The following is a 20299-nucleotide window of genomic DNA, read 5'->3' on the forward strand; positions in this document are numbered from 1 at the left end:
TAAATGCAGCTGTAAATTCTTGGCCCTAGTTTGAAACAGGTGTTGCCTTTTGAAATTTCCCTCCAGTTCAGAAGCCTTGTCTCTTCCACAAGCAGCGCTGATACGTGTTCAAATTTAATGAATACTGAGACTTGTTTTCAAGGTAATATGGTAGGTACCCTGTGTTCCTTTACCTTGATGGCATGTTTCCCTTTCCTCCATTATCTTAACAGAATACACAGGTACCCATTCGACATGCTTTGACTGGGCCACCACCAGGAGAAATCATTACTCATAGGTATGTGCCCCCTGTTTCAATATTAAAGTCCTGGACAAATATTGTGAAATAAATGTATGCTAATTCTAGGGTCAGAGAGTGAGAGGGTGCAGCCAGAGTTTCCATCCTAGTAAAGCAAATAATTACTTAAAACTATGTTAACATAAAATGCTGGAAGTAATGGTTCCCTTTGATTTAGATCTAAGCTAGCACCCAGAAATGAGTTGTTAAAAAATCCGGAATAAGTAGATCAAGGAAGATCACACACATACACTATATTATTGGTAATGTTTTAGATAATTAAGTTGAATATATATGTGTGTGCACACAAACACACAAGTCCTTTTATTAGAATGTATGAGACCACTTCCTTGACTAACATGGAATGTAGCAGGTTTACCAGATACACTTTTTCTACTTGGGGTAGGAACAGGAATGTGTAGCCTGTGTCTCAGGACGCTCCTGACTATAAGACATTAGGGTGCATGTGTTAGGTAAAGCTCTGGAGGAGATAGAAAGTCATTTGGGCCCTGGCTAGGTAGCTCAGTTGGTTAGTGTTTTTTGACCACTGGTCCTCCAAAAATTTCATGCCAGTCCATAAAAGAGTTAACCACCCTGATATCTGGAGATTATAGACTATAATCTTCACACAGCATCAGATGGGTTGATTCTTTCACCAACTGGCAAAAAGTTTCTGGTGGAGCAGTGGTAGAGCATCATCCTGATATGCCAAGGTTACTGCTTCGATCCCCAGTCAGGGCTCATACAGGAATCAACCAATGAATGCATAAATGAATTGAACAAAATTGATGTCTCTCTTTTTCTCTTTCTTTCTCATCAAACTTTTTTTAAAAAGTAATTTGGAACAAGAAAAATGACGGTGTAAACTTAAGGATAACTGTCAGTTTTGATTAGCTCATTGGTTTATGTGGTAAGAAATGAATCTCACCAACAAACTGATTGTATAGTGATATAATTAATAAAAAGTAGATTGTGAAATACTTGTTTTTACCCAAAAAGTGTTCAGAGACAGTGATATATACTAGATTTCACTTTGTGACTAAATTTGTTCTCTGTGGTTCACTAATTTAGCCTAATGGAATAAGATACTAAACATTTAAAAAAAATATGATTTTAGACCTGACCAGGTGGTGGCGCAGTGGATAGAGCATCGGACTGGGACGCAGAGGACCCAGGTTCAAAACCCGGAGGTTGCTGGCTTGAGCACGGGCTCATCTGGTTTGAGCACAGCTCACCAGCTTGAACCCAAGGCCGCTGGCTTGAAAGGGTCACTTGCTCTGCTGTAGCCCCCCCTCCCCCCGCGTCAAGGCACATGAGAAAGCAATCAATGAATAACTAAGGTGCTACTATGAAGAATTGATGCTTTCTATGAAGAATTGATGCTTCTCATCTCTCTCCCTTTCTGTCTGTCCCTATCTGTCCCTCTCTCTGTCTCTCTCTCTCTCTGTCACAAACAAAAAGAAATTTTTTTTACTTTTAAAGTATAACGATACAGCTGATCTCTTTTATAAGATACTAAATGTCTTTAGAAGTCACAGAGGCCTCAAGTGATATTCATTCTATTTAGATCTTGGAACATAATCTGGGGCTTCAGTAACCTAACTTCATATCTAATGCATGCCACATCTCAGTTACAAACTCCAAGCTCCCCGTTTAGACTGCATCCTGCCTCTGACCTCATTTGCCACTTTCTTTTCCGTGTGTGTGTGTGTGTGTGTGTGAATGAACAGTTTCCATGAGGTTAGTGTTTTTGAGGCAAATATATATAATTAATACATGAACCAGGTAGTCCTAGAAGTGGTTGGGGAACCAGCTGTTCTCAAGAAAGCCACACAGCTGGCCCAAGTACAAGATAAATAGCATTTCTTGGTAAACCTGGAACAATGCAGAGCTTCGATTCCAAAGCTCCATTATAGAGTACTGCTCGTGTGACTTCAGGTATACAGGATGTACACAGCAACAGTTAAAGAGAGTGCTTGTTGTCCTAGACCTTGCACAACAGGCCAGTCCTGCGCTGTCAGTGAAGCATTCTTTCCTTTTGTGCTTTCTCATTCTCTTCCCACACCCTCAAGTGAAGCAATGCATCCTAATACTGTATTTGTCTCATGGGTCACTTACTGTTCTTTATTTATTTTTTAACTGACTTGAGAGAGAGAAACATCGATTTGTTGTTCCATTTATTTATGCATTCATTGGTCAATTCTTGTATGTGTTCTGACCGGGATCAAACCCGCAACCTTGGCAAAGCTCTAACCAACTGAGCTACCTGGCCAGGGCTCACTCACTGTTCTTTAGAAGTCAACACCGTTGAGCAGTCACTGAGAACCAGATGCTCCACTCTGGGAGATTCAAGCCTAAGTGGGGAGAACTAGTAAAGCCAAACAGTGGGGACGGGAATTCCTAGAACACTTGTTGTTGCTTCTAGAGCATCTCTGAATTAGCCAGCAATACTTATTGACAATGAAAATTATGGTGACTATATTCTAAACCAAATTTGGGGCCTGTGTTATAATGAAGAGTTTGCTCTAAAACAATATAAACAGAGTTTGGATCTCTGTTTGGATATTTCTGGCAATATTCTGTATTTTTATAGTTTAAGGAACAAAAGCATGAACTATTTAAAATTGGATTATTCCAGGAAATTTATGTGCCAAGTATACAAAGTCCAGCAGGTGTTAAGCGGCAGAGTTGAGAATAGCACGTGATGCTCTTGCTGAGGCAGGAGCTGTCATTTGTTTTATTGAAACCCCCACTCGCCTTTTCTCATCTTATGACATGCTTTAGAGAAGCTCTGTGGCTGGTGGGGAATGTGGCAGATCAGTGTACAGGGTGATCCCGGACAAGTCACCTATCCACCCACCTCCCCATCTCTCCCACCCATTGCCCAATTCTTTTCATAGACTGTGAATAATAAGCAACTGATTATCCTCGGCTTCAAAGGGACCTTGTGAGAATGAGTGAGGCTATGTGTACCTAACGCCTAGGAAAGAAGCTCTCTGTGCCCCTAAGTTGCTGTTGGCATTGTAGACCAACTGCCCTCGAACAAAAGCAGCAATGTTCCTCTAGGAGGGGCCCCTGCATGCCCAAACGTCCTTTCTGCAAAACTGAGATTCTTTTCGTTTTGTCTCTGAAGTACAAATGAGTTACTTATTAGTAAGAACACTCTTGCAAAAGGGTAAACTTTAACCAGTTCACAATTTAGGGTGGTTTTAGAGGGGAGTGTAGAGGAACAGCAACTCCCAAGTCACCTGCACTAGGGTTTTGTATTTAGTGTAAGTATGAAGGACTGATTGGAGTTTGAATAGTTCTTCAGCTTCTCATGGGAAAAAATGTTTATCCAATGGTTACAAACTGTATGCCTAGTTATGGGACATATAGTTCAAATGAGGGAACATTCATTTGGACTAGAAATATATTGCTCACAAAAATTAGGGGATATTTCAAAATGAATATGAAGCGATAATAAAAGAAGCATTTGATTTTTTTTATTAAACAAGAACATCAGAAAAGCAAATGACAAGTCAAAGAAAGTTGTTTGATTATGCAAATAAGATGCAAAACCAACTTATTTCATTGGTGAAATGCACTATACAAAAGGCTGAAAGTACTAGAGTGTATGCACGTTCCCTGATCCCCTAATTTTTGTGAGCAGTGTACTTGTCTGTGGCATATTTTGGTATATGAAATTACTCTATTTTTGTGTCTTTTGTCTTTTAAATTTAATACCAGAAAGGAAGCCACAAAACTATTGGAGTTGTTATCAGGGACAGAATCCAGGGGCTCAACTGATGTCAGGTCATATCCTGTGTTCTTGACACGCCTGAGCCCCAACAGAGCAATGTTTGTAGAGGGTCCCTATCAGGAGAACCTGTATAGACAAATGGCATCTTGGCAACTACTCCAGGGACAAGCTACAAGATGGATGCCTCCTTTCTCCCCCACAAATAATCCTTAGTCTTTGGGGAAGAAAGACCCCATTTCAACAGATAGTGAGGAGGCCTTTCTAAAAAAAAAAAAAAAAAGTTTGATTTATGTAAGTTGAATAACAGTCACATTATATATATATACTGAAATTCTGGTCAGGAGCCTACTATCTGTGATCCCTTCTTCTATCTGATTTTTAAGAACATCCTGTGTGCTTCTTGTATAATAGATAAGATAACTCCCAGAAGTCCCTCTTGTCATGTACTGTATGTACTCTTGCTTAAGGAGATAAAACCGGTCATTTGGCTATCGTAAAAATTTCACTTTTTTCAACCCAATTACCATCAGTGAGTTCTGAGATCTGTTAATGTGCATGACACATGCTTCCCCTTTATTAGTCATTTCAGATTAAGTGTCAGCACTTAAGGTCGTGAGAACTGGAGTTTTGTTCCTTATTAAGACTGTGGTGTTGAAAACTTGGCTGAAAACTAGGATAGCCTTCTTCCCCGGCCTTAGCTTCCACAACAGTTGTGGGAAGTCAGAATGTGAGCTGGTTAGAAGATTCAGCCCTGTTCAGTGGGGAAGGAGCAGTGTGAGGCATAAGGAATCCTACTTCTCAAGGCCCCTTTCTCTTCATTTGAAAGGTCAGGTCAGTTCTGGTGTATGTCCATCAGACTTTCAAAAGAGATTTATTTGATTTGGGGTGTTTACTTGTTTTCTATTTTCAATATAAAACTCTTTTTCTTTTTTTTTTTACACAGAGACAGAGAGAGAGTCAGAGAGAGGGATAGATAAGGACAGACAGACAGGGACGGAGAGAGATGAGAAACATCAATCATCAGTTTTTCGTTGCAACACCTTAGTTGTTCATTGATTGCTTTCTCATATGTGCTTTGACCGCGGGCCTTCAGCAGACCAAGTAACCCCTTGCTCGAGCCAGTGACCTTGGGTCCAAGCTGGTGAGCTTTGCTCAAACCAGATGAGCCTGCGCGCAAGCTGGTGACCTCGGGGTCTCGAACCTGGGTCCTCCGCATCCCAGTCCGGCGCTTTATCCACTGCGCCACCGCCTGGTCAGACAATATAAAACTCTTTTTTTTATCTTATTTTTATTAATTTTAATGCAGTGACATTGATAAATCAGGGTACATATGTTCCGAGAAAACATCTCCAGATTATTTTGACATTTGATTATGCTGCATACCCCTCACCCAAAGTGAAATTGTCTTCCATCACCTTCTATCTGGTTTTCTTTGTGTCCCTCCCCTCCCCCCATTCCCTCTCTCTCTTTCCTCAACCCCTCCCCACCCCCCAGACCTCCCAATATAAAACTCTTAATTGACAATTTATATCATTTTCTAATCAGTGTGATAAGAGAGTAAAAAGCAAATTATTAAATGGAACTGATACATGAATTAGAAAGTAAGTTATTAATGTTTGCATTTGATACACCTTGGCTGTCCATAGAAGAGTGCTTTAAACCAGTGGCTCTCAGCCTTGGATGGATAGCTTGGTTGGTTAGAGCATTGTCCTGATACACAAAGGTTGTAGGTTCATTCCCTAGTCAGGGCACATATAGGAGTAGATCAATGTTTCTCTCTCTTTCTTTAAATAAATAAATATTAAAATAAATAAATAAATCAGTGGTTCTCAAAATGTGATTCTCAAACAACAGCTGAGAACTTGTTCAAAATGCATTCTCTTTGGCCCCATCCCAGACCTATTGAATCAGAAACTCTGGGGGTGAGGCCCAACAGCTTGGGCTTAACAAGTGGTTCCGATGCACACTAAAGTTGGAGAACCACTGCTAGCTTACCTCATGCCAAAGGATCAGCTGGCCCAAAGCCTCGCTCTTTTCTTCATATTAGAAAAGGTAACTTGGCCTAGGTGATATTATTGAGACAGAAATGTTATGGTACCTGTCTGTTCTGGCACAACAGCAGCAATTAAATTCTGTGGTGGGATCCTTCTTTGCCTTTCCTGGAAATAATTTCCTTCCCTCTTGGATGCTTCATCCCCACACAGGAGTCACCAGAGATAACACTGACCCTTTTCTCCTTGATGAGTCCTACCATCATATGTGTGCCTTCTCTGACACATCTGCTTTTTATCCTGTGACTTAAGATAAGAATTCTGCCTGCTGTTGAACTTCTTACAGATCAGGCCTTGGTTTTGAGTTTTGTTTTGTTTTTCTTTTTACTCTCTTTCTGGAAAAACAACTGGACACTGAAAATGTCTTTGACAAACCACAGATGCTTATATTAAAGTCTGGAGAAGAGAGGACATGCATATGACCTCCTTGAATAATCAACATCTCACCCTGGATAACTCATTTTGGCTAACTTGTACTTCTTTCAACATCGTCTTAATATCATAATAACAGTAGCTTCTATATTTGAGTGCTTGTGTTTGAGGAATCGAGGAATCATCTTGAACATTTCATGCCTTCTACCATGGAGTCTTCACAACAGTTCCGTGAGATACAGGTAATATCACGATACCCCATTACAGAAGAAATTGAGGTCTAGAGACCGGTAAGCAATGTGCCCCAGATCCCACAGCCTGACAACCAGGAGGCAACCTTTTTATTGACACTGGTCAATTGCACTTGTTTCCCAGAATATCCAGCCTCCAGCAGAAGCATGGGGGATCAGTGAATTACCAAAAATAGATAAAAGAGATATGATGAAAAAACAAACAAACAAATCTCTAGACAGAAAGTGATGGACCTGGTTTTAAGCTCTGGTTCTCTCCACCAACCAGCTGGGTCCTTGGCAACACACTTACCTCCCTGAGTCTTAGCTTCTCAGATTGTTCCCTATGTCAGTAACATATCCTGCTCAGAGCAGTGAGGATCAGAGGTGAAGCCTCCTAGCAAGAGGCCTCAGGTAGTTATTCCCTGCCCGGGATGAGAAGCCAATAAGACCTCAATGACACAGTCGAGGGTAACTTCAGCTGCGGAACCACAGGGCCATTCATTCTTTTTTTTTTTTTTTTTTTGTACTTTTCTGAAGCTGGAAACGGGGAGAGACAGTCAGACAGACTCCCGCATGCGCCCGACCAGGATCCACCCGGCACGCCCACCAGGGGCGACGCTCTGCCCACCAGGGGGCGATGCTCTGCCCCTCCGGGGCGTCGCTCTGCCGCGACCAGAGCCACTCTAGCGCCTGGGGCAGAGGCCAAGGAGCCATCCCCAGCGCCCGGGCCATCTTTGCTCCAATGGAGCCTTGGCTGCGGGAGGGGAAGAGAGAGACAGAGAGGAAGGAGGGGGTGGGGTTGGAGAAGCAAATGGGCGCTTCTCCAATGTGCCCTGGCCGGGAATCGAACCAGGGTCCCCCGCACGCCAGGCCGACGCTCTACCGCTGAGCCAACCGGCCAGGGCCCCATTCATTCTTATTGCTGCAGGAAATTCCATTTCTCGACTGTTTTATCTTGAGCAGGGGTCTCAAACTCGCGGCCCGCCGAACAATTTTGTGCAGCCCGCAGACTAATCCAAATACGTGGATTAGTCTGCGGGCCGCACAAATTGTTCCGCGGGCCGGGCCGCGAGTTTGAGACCCCTGGTCTTGAGGGTAGGATGATGGTGCAATCGAGGTAAATAAGGGAATGGGAAGAAGGATTGGGAACCACCCAGCAACTTGTCTCAGTGCTCCTGGCTGTCTACCCTCTGCGGCTCTCCTACCCTCAACTATCTGTTTATTTATACCCATCCTGTGAAATAGCTGGCAAACAACAGGCTTCTTATGCACATTTTGGTATTTGCAGATGGAGCCAGACATGGGTCTCTAACATCAGGAAGGGTACAGACCACTCCTGCCTCAGAGCAACATGCTCTTGGCTGGTCAGATCTCCCTGGGGGGTGGGAGTAGTGCTTGGTGGAAACAATAACTAGCACCCCTCATGAAACATTTAATATGGGAGCTCTGCCTTAGAAATAGAACTAGAATAATGTAGACTGGGGAGGGGGAGGGGCCGTGAGTGGCATGACCCTCCACTTAGCCCTCCCCCTTAAGGCTGCAGTGGGCTCTATAAAGGAGAGGAGGGAAGCTATGGAGTTTACACCCACACCTCGGTGAACAGTCTACGACTGACAGCCTAGGACAGACTATGGTGGCTCCGTCTTGGGAGAGGGGGCATAGCTGTTGGTGAATGGAAAGTGAACATGAAACCTGGGTGTAGGAAAAAAAAGGATGACAAGTTAGTTCCTCTAGGAAGTGGTTCATGACTAGGGTTGGTCCTGCTCCTAATTCAACAAGATTTCAAAGCTAGTCCATGTATGCTAGGGCACCTAGTGTTTCTCTTTTGAGTGTGGCCTGTGTTTGTGTATAAAAGAGAAACAGGCAAAGTATCAAGTGTTTGTGTGCTTTGGAAGGTGGGAGGCTGGGAGAGGGCTTCTCATCTCCCTGGAGCCCCTCTCATCAATGCAGCCAAAGACCGTGTTCACTGTCTGGGGTCTCCCATTTCCCCAGGCTAATTACATGCTTCTTGATGAAAGGAAATAGTTTCTCGGTTGAGCTGGGAAACCCAAGTCCCTGGTGCCCCCTGGTTGTGGGTATCATGGGAAGGACAAGAGAGGAAGCAGCTGCTCACGCTCCTTGCCTTCCTGCCCTTCCCAGGAGTGCCCAGCCCACTCTGGAGAGAGGGAACGCTCCCTCCTCCCAGCAGAAGCCTGCAAACCTGCCACTGGGCATGGCTGCGACAGGGACGGCTTGAGGATACCCAGGGAAAGGATGAGGTTGGGTGGTGGATACAGGCTGTATGTCACCAAGGCCCCTGGGGAAGTTGAGATTTTATTCACAGCTCCTCAGCTGCTGTCTGAGAGTGAGAGGGAGTGTGGCTGTCCCCACCCCTGCTGTGTACAGCTGCTGGGGACAGAGCCAGCTGCTTCAAGCTTGCCTAGAGAAGGGCGGGAGGGAGGATGGGACACAGTGGGGAGGCGAGGGACATTGGCTGAGGTCCTGGGACAGGGCAGCAGAACCTTGCTCTCCTCCAAGGGGCCTCCCTCAGTCAGCACTGTCCCTGGGAGGTGGTTTTAGAAAATAGTCCCAAGAGAGGCTATAGGTGATGAGATGTAGAGGGAGCATTTATGGGGGGCAGGAAACAGCTGGGCTGCTGCTTCCCTAGCAAAGCTACTCGTGAAGCCGGTTCCAGGATCATGTGAGTGTTCTGGGCACCTTTCCTCTTTCCACTATTGGAGAGAGAGAGAGAACAGCTGCCGCTGTGGGTCAGCGTCTGTTCACTACCTGCAGTGCCATGGAAGCTGGTCAGCTGGGAGGGAGCCGGGCATCTTCTCTGACCCCACCCCTCAATTCTCCTTTAAAACATGCCGAAGTCGAAGAGATCGGGCGTGGGAGTTCAGGAAGAGGAGTAAAGATTAATTTGAATTTGTGCTTCTTCACTGCCCATTCAGAAGTTTCCTCCCTGCGGAACGGTTACTCTGCCTCCACTGCATTCAGCCTGGAGTTAGACGAGGAAGCAGAGAAAGGAAACGGGCCGCAGTCCCGACTGTGAGCCCCTTGAGGACAGGCGATCTCTTAAGGTTTTCTTTTTTTTTTTAATAATTAAATTGTTTTATTGAGATCATTGTAAATTTACATGCAGCTAAAATAATAATAATACAGAGAGAGTCCTTGTGCACTTCGCCCAGCTTCCGCCTGTACTAACATTTTGCAAGACTATATAGTACAGTATCACAACCAAAATATTGATTCTGATACAATCCCCCAACCTTGAGAGTTCTCATTTTACTTTGCATGTCTCTGTGTGTGCATGCGTGTGTGTGTGCGTGTGTGTGCATGTGTGTTTAGTCACTACAATCTTATCACCTGTGTATATCTGCATTGTCACCAGCCAGATTCCGAACAGTTATAACACTGCAGGGTGGAGGGATCCCTCTTGTTGTCCTTTAAAACCACATCCTCATTACCCATTCTTATTCCTTGGCAACCACTATTTCTGTACAGAAAGAAATCATATAGCATAGGGTTCTTTGGGATCGGCTTGTCTCTCAGCATAACGCCCACCAAGTTGTTCTCTGCATTCACAATTCTTATCTTTTTATTGGTGAGTAGCCACTCACGGCACGTTAGGACTAGAGTTTGTTTAACTGCTCACCTATCGAAGGACATTTAGGCTGTTTCCACTTTGGGATGATTACAAATAAGGCTGTTATGGATATTCACATCCAGGTTTTAATGTGAACACCAAGTAGTCTTTTTTTTTTGAACTTTATTTGTTTAGAGGAGAGAGAGAGAGAGAGAGAGAGAGAGAAGGGGGGAGGAGCAGAAAGCATCAACTCCCATATGTGCCTTGACCAGGCAAGCCTAGGGTTTTGAACCAGCGACCTCAACGTTCCAGGTCGAAGCTTTATCCACTGCACCACCACAGGTCAGGCCCAAGTAGTCTTTTTATCCAGCGACGGCATTGTGTGGGCACACAGTGGACGCTCAGTCCATGTTCCTTTGTAGTGACAGAGGACAGTCTGCTATGGCACTTCTGTCCAGGTGGAGGTAAGGGAAAAGGAGAGAATGATGGTGGATGATAATGGTTACCTTCAGCCACAACCAAAAATCAAGGCACTGTCTGACAAAGAGTTGATCAACAGACACACCGTCATCACTAGCATTAAGCAGTTGGGGTGACAGGAGAGCAAGACTGTCTGTAGAAACAAGATACAAGTGAAAGGGAATGAGAGCAATTGACAAGTCGTGTATGACAGTGTGAAGTGATGCACAAGGCAGTCACAGGAATGGGCTGGGGGCTGGGGAAGCAGACCTGATTCAAATCCTGCCTCCACGACTTGTTAGCTGTGTGTTCAAGTAAGGTAGTTACATTTCTCTGAGACTCCATTTTCTAATCTGTAAAATGAAGATAAATATCTTTCTCATAAAAGATATAAGGAATAAATAGAACAGAATATACAAAGTTCTTCACTTGCACTAGCCTAGTGGTAGTCAACCCGGTCCCTACCACCCACTAGTGGGCATTCCAGCTTTCATGGTGGGCGGTAGTGGAGCAACCAAAGTATAAAGAAAAAGATAGATTTAGCTATAGTAAGTTGTTTCATAAAAATTTATTCTGCCAAACTTAGCGAAAATCTGACATAAAGTACTTGGTAAGTAATTATTATTATATGCTTTAACTTGCTGTAACTCTGCTTTATAAATTTTATAAAGTAAAGTTACTTCCTTACTTTATAAATCACCATGACTGTGGAACTGGTGGGCGGTTAGAAAATCTTACTACTGACAGAGATACAGAAGTGGGCGGTAGGTATAAAAGGGTTGACTACTCCTGATCTAACCCCTAAGTCAGGGGTCCCCAAACTTTTTACACAGGGGGCCAGTTCACTGTCCCTCAGACCATTGGAGGGCCGGACTATAAAAAAAACTATGAACAAATTCCTATGCACACTGCACATATCTTATTTTAAAGTAAAAAACCAAAATGGGAACAAATACAATATTTAAAATAAAGAACAAGTAAATTTAAATCAACAAACTGACCAATATTTCAATGGGAACTATGCTCCTCTCACTGACCACCAATGAAAGAGGTACCCTTCCAGAAGCGCGGCGGGGGCCGGATAAATGGCCTCAGGGGGCCGCATGTGGCCCGCGGGCCGTAGTTTGGGGACCCCTGCCCTAAGTAAATGTCTGTTTCCTTGCTCCGTTCCCTCTCTATTGGAGTGGGGCTAATTGGACGAGACCTCCGAGTCTGGTTTAAATGAAGCCCTAAACTGACCTAAGAGTAACAGGGAGGATTTGAGCAAATGTAGGGAGACTGGACTCGGCAGTGGGCTGGATGAGATGCAGGCCACCTGTTTGCAATATAGGGGTCACTTCAAAGCACAGGAGAACCAAGAAAATGTGGGTCAACCCCTAGAGGCCACCAGTTCTGCTACCACTTGGCTTTTCTACATTCAAAGTGAGCTTTTCCCGGCTTTACTAAAAGCCTGAGATGGACAGTGGGTGTTTCTCTTTGAAATTGTTATTGGGTAGGATGCCTCCCCTCCAAGAACATGCAGACTGTCCATAAACCTTCCTTCAAATTCTTAAGCCCAAGTCCCACACCTTCCAAAAACTGCCTGGTCCCAGCTCCACCTGCCTCCTAGCCTCACTTTTGATCTGACAAAGATGCTTAACTTTTTTTGATCCCATCGTAGAACTTTGTACAGCCATAGGCCACTAGAAAAGGAGAAATAGAACTCTCCTTTCCTTGTTCCCACTCCTGTTTTTTTTAACAAGGGTTATCTCCCTTTTGAGACTTTCCTCTGGAAGAGAAGGAGATCACAGGCTCTTGACACCCTGTTCCCTGTTTTCATCTACTCGGCCTGCCTCTGGTGCCTCCCAGGTCCAGGCTGGGGCTGGAGATGTGACTGGAAGGAGGCCCCGGCCTTCAGTGCCAGTAGTTGGGAGGACGGGGGCAACAGGCCACTGCCCTCCCAAATGCCTTGGTCTTCTTACTGCCAGTTCTCTCTCCCATCGACCTTTGGGCCCTTTGCTTCCTCTAGTGTGGGGGTGGTTGTAAGGGAGATAAGAGAAGGAAGATGGAGACAGGGTTCCCCTTGGGTGCAACGAATCGGAAAGAGATTTCCCCATCTCATTCAGGGCCTCTATGTCACAATAGTGGTCACAGAAAATGCCCTGTTCTGTTCCAAATGTCTCCGAGCCCATTATCACTTTTCTTTTCTTTTCTTTTTTTTTGTATTTTTCTGAAGCTAGAAACCGGGAGAGACAGTCAGACAGACTCCCGCATGCGCCCGACTGGGATCCACCCGGCACGCCCACCAGGGGGCGATGCTCTGCCCCTCCGGGGCATCACTCTGCCGTGACCAGAGCCACTCTAGCGCCTGGGGCAGAGGCCAAGGAGCCATCCCCAGTGCCCGGGCCATCTTTGCTCCAGTGGAGCCTCGGCTGTGGGAAGGGAAGAGAGAGACAGAGAGGAAGGAGAGGGGGAGGGGTGGAGAAGCAAATGGGCGCTTCTCCTGTGTGCCCTGGCCAGGAATCGAACCCGGGACCTCTGCACACCAGGCCGACGCTCTACCACTGAGCCAACCGGCCAGGGCCCATCATCACTTTTTTCACTGGACTTATTGATACTCCTTTCTGCCAAACTTCTACTTCCCAAAGTGATCTTAAAAATCAAGTATAGCCTGACCAGGCGGTGGCGCAGTGGATAGGGTGACGGACTGGGACATGGAAGACCCAGGTTCGAAACCCCGAGGTCGCCAGTTTGAGCATAGGCTCATCTGGTTTGAGCAAGGGGTCACTGGCTCTGCTGTAGCCCCCGGTCAAGGCACATATGAGAAAGCAATCAATGAACAACTAAGATGCTTCAATGAAGAACTGATTCTTCTCATCTCTCTCCTTCCTGTCTGTCTGTCCCTGTCTGTTCCTCCCTCTGTCTCTCTCTGTCTCTGTCACTAAATAAATAAATAAATAAATAAAAATTAAAAACAATCAAGTACATTGTCTCTCTGCTCTGCTGCACTCCTTCTAGTGGCTTCCTGTTGCACAGTAATAAAATTCACACGCCTGACCAGGCGGTGGCGCAGTGGATAGAGCATTGGACTGGGATGCAGAGGACCCAGGTTCAAGACCCCGAGGTCGCCAGATTGAGCGCGGGCTCATCTGGTTTGAGCAAAAAGCCCACCAGCTTGAACCCAAGGTTGCTGGCTTCGAGTGAAGGGGTTACTCGGTCTGCTGAAGGCCCACAGTCAAGGCACATATGAGAAAGCAATCAATGAACAGCTAAGGTGTTGCAATGCGCAATGAAAAACTAATGATTGATGCTTCTCATCTCTCCATTCCTGTCTGTCCCTGTCTATCCCTCTCTCTCTCTGAAAAAAAAAATAAATAAATAAAATTCACACAATCTGGTTTCTGCATATTTATCCAACCCCATTTCTGCCTCTTCATCTTGCTCTGGCTTCCTTTCCATTTCTGGCATTCACCTTTCTTACTGGCTGGGCCTGCCTCAGGCCCTTTGTACCTGCTGTTTCATTTTCCTAGTGTTTTCCTCTCAGATCTTTCTGGGGTGGGCTTCTCCTTAATTTTCATGATCCAGTCCAAATGCCACCTCCTCAGAGGGTCCTTTCTTTCTTGACTCCCTCCCCAGTTCCTCCCACAGGCCACTTAACTCATCTTGTTTTTCCTCCTTCAGAGCCACCTGAAGTTATTTAGTGATAAGTGTGGTTTCCCTACTAAAAATGTAGATATAGGTCAGGATGTAGGGACCTTGTCAGTGCCATTTACTGGTGTATCTTCAGCATCTGGAAGGGGCTTACCCAATATTTTTTTGGATGCTAATAAATTCCCCCGAGGTTACAGTGGGGCAGGAAAGGCCCATAATGAGGGCAGAATGCTGGCCAAAGACCAGAAAACCAAGTATGGGCGTGGATTTCTGCTTAGCCAGATGTTAATTGTGTGGCCCCAGAGAAGCAGCTTTACCTCAGATGTCAAGTAGGAACACTTCCAGTGGCTTTATGAGATTGTGGGGACAATGAGAGAGTTATGCGAAAGCACAAAATAGATATGGAACAAACACTGGTTTAAACAACAAATCCACAGGGTTATCCAAAGGTGGTACAATGCTGCCTGAGGTTGCTACGCACCAGTCTCACCTCTGCTCCTTTAATCAACTTTACCGTTCTTTTTATTTAAGGAAGCCGACACACAAGGCACCTCTGATGGAGGGATAGGCAGGAAACCACCACCCGCAGGCCAAATCCAGGTCACCACACTAACGAGGGCTTTCAACACTTTTAAGTGGTTGAAAAAAAATCAAAAGAAGACTATTTCATGACCTGCAAAAATTGTATGGAATTCAAATTTCGGGGTCCATCAATAAAGTTTTATTGGAACACAGCCATGCCCATTCATTTGCATGCTGTGTCCATGCCTGCTTTTGTGCTATCAGGGCACGGTTGAGTAGCTGTGACCGAGACCACGTGACCCCTAAAATATTTACTATTTGGCCCTTTAAAGAAAAAGTGTGCAGATTCCTGGATGATTCCAGAAAGTGGAAGGTGTTGTCTAAGAGGCTGTTTGGTAGCCAGGAGGACAGTGTAGCCTTAGGCTTTCTGCTGTGTGCTGCTTTGGGGAGGCCTGTCTTACCCTTGGCCATAGACACAGCACCAGCCTGCTGGAATCCAGAGAGATAGTGGGGAGAGCCGCACTCCCACAAGGTCTTTTGGGGAAACAGCTCCCAAAGTGGTGGCGTGCTGGAGCCCTACGCCCTGTTGCGGTTCACCTAACTTCCCTTTTTCCTTAGTTTTTTTCTAGAAGTTGGAAGGTGGGGTGGTTCAAGTGACATAACCTCCCCAGGACATCTGCTCTCAAAGACAAATTCAACCTACCCAATGTAGGAACCCTGGGCACTCTCTCTCCCCTCAGGGGCTGCCGCGTGTCCACGCTGTGGCCCGAATAGAAGGACGCCTCTGAGAGCCCTGGCAGAGAGTTCTTAGGAAAAAAAAATAGGAGAGCTAGCTGCCTGAAGGAAGCGGAAAGTCTGCTCATAATGACAGACCTGTCTCTCTGGGGAGCTTATAATCACCTTGTCAGGCTCCTCCTTTGTGTGGCAGTGATGCTGGCCAGTGGAGCCCAGGAGATCCCAGGAGGCTGCTGTGTCGCTTGAGGGGTGGGGATATGTGTGCGCAGTCTCTGAAGGAAGGGACAAGAATCAAAATGCAAATACAAAATCAGAGTGCTGGGGATGAACAGGAAGCCAGGAGCAGGAGGGGCCCTGGCTGCCGCCCCAAGCTCAGGGCCTGGGCACAGTGCAGGGGTGTGCCATCCCAATGCCTCCCTCCATCTCCTAGTCTTTTCTCCACCACTCTGGGAAGTCCAGAGGGCTGGGGCCACGACTCACCACTGTCCTGCTCCCTCTAATGAAGAAAAGACCTGTTTACCAAAGACTTCTCAGAGAGCAGACACTGTCCTGACTTTCATGTGCTCAGGTCTTGACACCCAGCAGCTTCTATCCCCTTGGGTCACCTCCCTTAGAAGTAGATGTGGTCAGAGGACTGGAGGTCAAAGCCAAGGCTCCAACATTTAGAGGCCGTGTGGCCCTTGCTAGTCACTGCCTGCTTCTCTAAGTTTACATCTCCTTCCTTTAATAATACCTGTCTCCTAAGGTCATTGGGAGGACCAAAAGACACACTGTACATGAAACTCCTTTGAAACCATAAAGCCCAGGAAGGAATGTTCATGAGAATGAGCTATGATCCTCGTGCCCACACTGTCCCATTATACTCACAGTGAGACAGTCCCAAAGTGACTGAGTGAGTCTGAGATAACCTAAGTATAGCATGACCCAAGCAGAGTGAAGCTGGAGGCCTCTATCACTAGGATGTTATATAAAATCGAGGAGCTGTGAGAAGAGGAAGGCTTTGGAGATGTTATCCCAGGCTCGCATCACAGGCTCCCATCACACCCTGCTATGGCCTGATCTCAGCAGCTCTCTGATAGGGCAAAGACTTCCTGTGTCAGCCTGGCAGTTGAAGGAGACAGTGGTCTGCTTTCCGCCAAGGCCACTGTGACAGCCCCTCCTGGTCCTTGGCTTTCCCCTGCTGTACATCAGCTCAGGGCGGGGAGGTTGAAGGACAAGTTTTGGATGTGTGGATTTCAGGTGTCACCTGCCTCTCTCCTTTTTATTTTCAGAAAGTGTCAGTGAAGTTCTAGAAACCTCCGTATGACACTTGGGGAACTCAGCACAGAGGGAGTGGGCTTGGGTTCTAATCTGACTCTCTCACTTTGTAAGCCACATAACCCTTGGTAAGTCTGACACTTTCCTCATCACCATTCAGAGTGGCAAAGGACAAATGAGAGCTGTCTGAGCAAGTGCTTTGCAAATGATGCTATTTACCTACAAGGGACTACTATTTTTTTAAAATTGATGGTTAAAGAGAGAAACAGAGAGAGAGAGAGAAAGCAAAACATCGACTTGTTGTTCCACTTACTCGTGCCATCAGTGCTTGATTCTTGTATGTGCCCCAACCTGGGAACAAACCTGCACACTCGGAATGTTCAGACAATGCTCTAACCAATGGAGCTATCGGCTGCAGCCAGGACTACTACAGTATTTTATGGAATGGGTACGCAGACATAGACTGACAGGGTGATGGGACAGAACCAGGTAATGGCCCTGAGTGGGGGATGAGAAGCAGGAGATGGAAAGAAAGGAACCAGAACAGTAATGACTTACTGTTCTGTGTCAGGCACTAAACTAAGCACACTCTGATACTCACACGGTCCTGTGGATGGGAACTACATATGATACCCGTTTTACAGAGGGCCATCTAGGCTCGGCAGAGTTCAGTCATTTGCCCTAAGGTTACCGCTCGTAAGGGCAGAGTAGGTTGGCAAAGCCCAGTCTGTCTAACTCCAGAGTCCATGATCTTTGCACACTATCGAGTCTCGAGAGAGCCTGTTCTGAGTGAGGGCACAGGATTAAAATGGGGGTATGAGGCCCTGGCCGGTTGGCTCAGCGGTAGAGCGTCGGCCTAGCGTGCGGAGGACCCGGGTTCGATTCCCAGCCAGGGCACACAGGAGAAGCGCCCATTTGCTTCTCCACCCCCCCCCCCCTCCTTCCTCTCTGTCTCTCTCTTCCCCTCCCGCAGCCAAGGCTCCATTGGAGCAAAGATGGCCCAGGCGCTGGGGATGGCTCTGTGGCCTCTGCCCCAGGCGCTAGAGTGGCTCTGGTCGCAATATGACGACGCCCAGGATGGGCAGAGCATCGCCCCCTGGTGGGCAGAGCGTCGCCCCATGGTGGGCGTGCCGGGTGGATCCTGGTCGGGCGCATGCGGGAGTCTGTCTGACTGTCTCTCCCCGTTTCCAGCTTCAGAAAAATGAAAAATAAAAAATAAAAAAATGGGGGTATGAGGAGAAGAGCAAACCAAGTGGAGGAAGGGAGAAACAGGAAGTATTTTTCAGAGCGGGACACAGTGCCTGGTCCACCAAAGGTGCCAGAGTTACTGCCTGCCTGTACGGCACTTCTATTCAAATAAGAAAAAAGTAGGTACAGCCCTGGCCAGATAGCTGGGTTGGTTGGAGTGTTGTCCAGATGTGCAAAGATTCCCTGGTCAAGGAATGCACAGAAACAGATCGATGTTTCTCTCTCTCTCTCCTTTCTCCTCTCTCTAAAATAAATAAATAACTTTAAAAAAGAAAGAAAGAAAAAGGTAGGTGTAGCCATGAGCCGTGTCTAGCTGTGCTTGTAAATAACATGTACAAACTGTACACGGCAGCCTGGGGAGACACTCTGAAATTAACTAAGAAAAGAAAAAAACAAATAAAGAAACAATGGAGCTGAACAATAAAGAGTAACTGGGGATGTAGAAGAAGAAAAACTGTGTGTGTGGGAAATATGCAAATGGAAGGTGTGTCAAAGGGGGCTGTCACTGTCAAGAGGGAGGTGGAGGGAGAACTTTACCTGACTGCTCCAAATCCAGACCACACGCCTCTCTGTGTCTTCTTCATGCACCTGTTAAGCACATGTGGAGAGATGGCCTGCTCACCTTTGCACAGGTAGGGGGAATAGACGTTTTTTGTTTTTGTTGTTGTTGTTGTTGTTTTTTACAGAGGCAGAGATAGACAGGGACAGACAGACAGGAACGGAGAGAGATGAGAAGCATCAATCATTAGTTTCTCATTGCGCATTGCGACTTCTTAGTTGTTCATTGATTGCTCTCTCACATGTGCCTTGACCGCGGGCCTTCAGCAGACCGAGTAACCCCCTGCTGGAGTCAGCGACCTTGGGTCCAAGCTGGTGAGCTCTTTGCTCAAGCCAGATGAGCCCGCGCTCAAGCTGGCGACCTCGGGGTCTCGAACCTGGGTCCTTCCGCATCCCAGTCCGACGCTCTATCCACTGCGCCACCACCTGGTCAGGCGGAATAGACGTTTTAACATTCTATCTCTTTATTTCTTTTTTCATGAAGGAGGCATCTTTTGGCCAACATGGCTAAGTGATCCTCAGTCACTAACATGTGCAACTGCACACGGCAGCCCTGAGAGGAACTCTGAAATTAATAAGTTAAGAAAAAAAAATTTACCTAGCAGGGGATATACCATGATCATGAAAGTGGTTTTCTCAGGGCAAGGCTTATCCATTGCTGACGCCTGAGATTTCCCCAAATGTGGGAAACTCTATTGCAGGATTTGTTGGTAGTGGGGGACTGAATTCACACTCTTCCCTGTAAAAAAAATAAAAAAATAATTAAAAAAAAATAAATCTAGGCTATAGATTTTGTGGCTTGTTTCCCTTTATTTTCCTGGTCTTGCAGCCCGGCAGGAGATGGAGGGGGGTCCCCACCAAATCCTTCTGATCTTCTGGAGCTGCAGAGTCTGGGGGCTGACGGCCCTGCCCAGATACCTGGACTCAGCCCTGACCTCTCTTTCCTGCAGGCCTGGGGATGAATTGTGCAAAAGTGGTACCTTACCCTGAGGCAAGAGGTTAGTCCACAATCTAATTACTAATTGCTCACTTGCTTATTATCTTGAGCATTGCATCAGCACAATTGTGCAAAAGTGGTACCTTACCCTGAGGCAAGAGGTTAGTTCACAATCTAATTACTAATTACTCACTTGCTTATTATCTTGAGCATTGCATCAGCACCGTGAGAATGGCTTTATAGCCACTTAAATTAGTATCAGCTCCCCTCACTCCCTACACACACACACACACAAAAGGTCCAGCTAGAGTAGTGAATCCTGCCAAAAGTCACTCTAACCCCAGCCTATCCCCCCACAACTCCTGGCACATTCAGGCCACCCCTTCCAGAATGGGAAAAGCTGCCTAGCTGGGGTTGGGAAGACCCAGGTTCGAGACCCCGAGGTCGCCAGTTTGAGCGTGGGCTCATCTGGCTTGAGCAAAAAGCTCACCAGCTTGGACCTAAGGTCTCTGACTTGAGCAAGGGGTTACTCAGTCTGCAGTCAATGAACAACTAAGGTGTCGCAAGGAAAAACTGATGATTGATGCTTCTCATCTCTGTGTTTCTGCCTGTCTGTCCCTATCTGTCCCTCTCCCTGACTATCACTCTGTCTCTGTAAAAAAACAAACAAAAAAAAAACAACTTAGTTCAGAACTTTCCTGCTCTGTCCA

At 46.2% G+C, this 20299-nt stretch overlaps 1 pseudogene; it reads left to right on the top strand.

Moving 5' to 3' along the window:
- Positions 1-19242: 19242 nt before the first annotated feature.
- LOC136396249 (U1 spliceosomal RNA) lies at positions 19243-19394 on the top strand (annotated as a pseudogene).
- Positions 19395-20299: the final 905 nt, after the last annotated feature.

This window comes from Saccopteryx leptura, chromosome 2 (assembly GCF_036850995.1).
Source record: "Saccopteryx leptura isolate mSacLep1 chromosome 2, mSacLep1_pri_phased_curated, whole genome shotgun sequence".
Lineage (NCBI taxonomy): Eukaryota > Metazoa > Chordata > Mammalia > Chiroptera > Emballonuridae > Saccopteryx > Saccopteryx leptura.